General features: G+C 41.1%; 1 non-coding gene across 1 annotated transcript; it reads right to left on the bottom strand.

Annotated features, from left to right (window-relative positions):
• Positions 1 to 307: 307 nt before the first annotated feature.
• Positions 308 to 383, bottom strand: TRNAN-GUU (transfer RNA asparagine (anticodon GUU)). The gene has a single exon. It is a non-coding gene; the product is annotated as a tRNA-Asn (tRNA).
• Positions 384 to 2,829: the final 2,446 nt, after the last annotated feature.

The raw sequence follows: 2,829 nt of genomic DNA, 5'->3' as shown, positions 1-2,829 counted from the left end.
TTTTTTCTGAAGCTAGAAACGGGGAGAGACAGTCAGACAGACTCCCGCATGCGCCCGACCGGGATTCACCCGGCATGCCCAGCAGGGGGTGATGCTCTGCCCACCAGGGGGCGATGCTCTGCCCCCTCCGGGGCGTCGCTCTGTCGCGATCAGAGCCACTCTAGCGCCTGGGGCAGAGGCCAAGGAGCCATCCCCAGCGCCCGGGCCATCCTTGCTCCAGTGGAGCCTCGGCTGCGGGAGGGGAAGAGAGAGACAGAGAGGAAAGAGAGGGGGAGGGGTGGAGAAGCAGATGGGCGCTTCTCCTGTGTACCCTGGCCGGGAATCGAACCTGGGACTTCTGCACAACAGGCTGACGCTCTACCACTGAGCCAACCGGCCAGGGCCTTATTAAATTTAATGCAGTGACATTGATAAATCAGGGTACATATGTTGAGAGAAAACATCTCCAGATTATTTTGACTTTTGATTGTGCTGTATACCCCTCCCCCAAAGTCAAATTGTCTTCTGTCACCTTCTACCTGGTTTTCTTTGTGCCCCTCCCCTCCCCCACCCCCTCTCTCCTTCCTCGCCCTATCCTCCCTCCCCCTACCCCCCCCCACCCCTGTTGCCATCACATTCTTGTTCATGTCTCTGAGTCTCATTTTTATGTCCCATCTATGTATGGATTCATATAGTTCTTAGTTTTTTCTGATTTACTTATTTCACTCCGTATAATGTTATCAAGGTCGATCCATGTTATTGTAAATGATCTGATATCATCATTTCTTATGGCTGAGTAGTATTCCATAGTATATATGTACCAAAGCTTTTTAATTTACTCGTCCTCTGACGGACACTTGGGCTGTTTTCAGATCTTCGCTATTGTGAACAATGCTGCCACAAACATGGGGGTGCATTTCTCCTTCTGGAACAGTTCTATGGTGTTCTTGGGGTATATTCCTAAAAGTGGGATAGCTGGGTCAAAAGGCAGTTTGATTTTCAGTGTTTTGAGGAATCTCCATACTGTTTTCTACAGTGGCTGCACCAGTCTGCATTCCCACCAGCAGGGCAGGAGGGTTCCCTTTTCTCCACATCCTCGCCAGCATTTGTTATGTGTTGTTTTGTTGATGAGCGCCATTCTGGCTGGTGTGAAGTGATATCTCATTGAGGTTTTAATTTGCATTTGTCTAATGATTAGTGATGTTGAGCATTTTTTCATATGCCTATTGGCCATCTGTATGTCCTCTTTGGAGAAGTGTCTATTCATTTCTTTTTCCCATTTTTTGATTGGATTGTTTGTCTTCCTGGTGTTGAGATTTACAAGTTCTTTATAAATTTTGGTTATTAACCCCTTATCACACATAATGTCAAATATGTTCTCCCATTCTGTAGTTTGTCTTTGTATTCTGTTCTTATTGTCTTTAGCTGTGCAAAAGCTTTTTAGTTTGATATAGTCCCATTTGTTTATCCTGTCTTATTTCACTTGCCCGTGGAGATAAATCAGCAAATATATTGCTCCGAGAGATGTCGGAGAGCTTACTGCCTATGTTTTCTTCTAAGATGCTTATGGTTTCACGGCCTACATTCAAGTCTTTTATCCATTTTGAGTTTATTTTTGTGAGTGGTGTAAACTGGTGATCTAGTTTCATTTTTTGCAGGTAGCTGTCCAATTTTCCCAACACCATTTGTTAAAGATGCTGTCTTTACTCCATTGTATTTCCTTACCTCCTTTGTCAAATATCAGTTGTCCATAGAGCTGTGGGTTTATTTCTGGGTTCTCTGTTCTGTTCCATTGATCTATATGCCTGTTCTAATGCCAGTTCCAGGCTGTTTTGAGTACAATGGCCTTGTAGTATAACTTGATATCAGGAAGTGTGATACCTCCCACTTTATTCATCTTTTTAAAGATTGCTGAGGCTATTCGTGTTCTTTTTTGGTTCCATATAAATTTTTGGAATATGTGATCTATATCTTTGAAGTATATCATTGGTATTTTAATTGGTATTGCAGTGAATTTATAGATTGCTTTGGGTAATATAGACATTTTAATGATGTTTATTCTTCCTAACCATGAGCACGGTATATGCTTCCACTTGTTTGTATCTTCCTTGATTTCTTTTATCAATGTTTTGTAATTTTCTGAGTACAAGTCTTTAGTCTCCTTGGTTAAGTTTACTCCTAGGTACTTTATTTTTTTGGTTGTAATAGTGAAGGGGATTGTTTCCTTAATTTCTCTTTCTGACTGTTCTTTGTTGGAGTATAAAAATGCCTCTGATTTCTGAGTATTGATTTTACATCCTGCCACTTTGCTAAATTTGTTAATCAGGTCCAGTAGTTTTTTTTACTAAGACTTTAGGGTTTTCTATATACAATATCATATCATCTGCAAATAATGATAGTTTTACTTCTTCTTTTCCAACTTGAATGCCTTTTCTTTCTTCTTGTCTGATTGCTGTGGCTAGGACTTCCAGGACTATGTTAAATAAGAGTGGTGAAAGGGGGCACCCCTGCCTTGTTCCTGGTCTTAAGGGGATTGCTTTTAATTTTTGCCCATTGAGTATGATGTTGGCTGTGGGTTTGTCATAGATGGCTTTTATCATGTTGAGGTATGTTCCCTGTATTCCCATTTTGCTGAGAGTTTTGATCAGGAATGGGTGCTGGATTTTTATCAAATGCTTTCTCTGCATCTATTGAAATTATCATGTGGTTTTTCTCCTTCCTTTTGTTTATGTGATGAATCACATTGATTGATTTATGAATATTGTACCAGCCTTGCATCCCAAGAATAAATCCCACTTGATCATGGTGCATGATTTTTTCCATATATTGTTGGATCCGGTTTGCTAATAT

Source organism: Saccopteryx bilineata, chromosome 2, assembly GCF_036850765.1.
Source record: "Saccopteryx bilineata isolate mSacBil1 chromosome 2, mSacBil1_pri_phased_curated, whole genome shotgun sequence".
In the NCBI taxonomy this organism is placed as follows: Eukaryota; Metazoa; Chordata; class Mammalia; order Chiroptera; family Emballonuridae; genus Saccopteryx; species Saccopteryx bilineata.
This window is presented reverse-complemented; position numbering and strand designations above follow the sequence as displayed.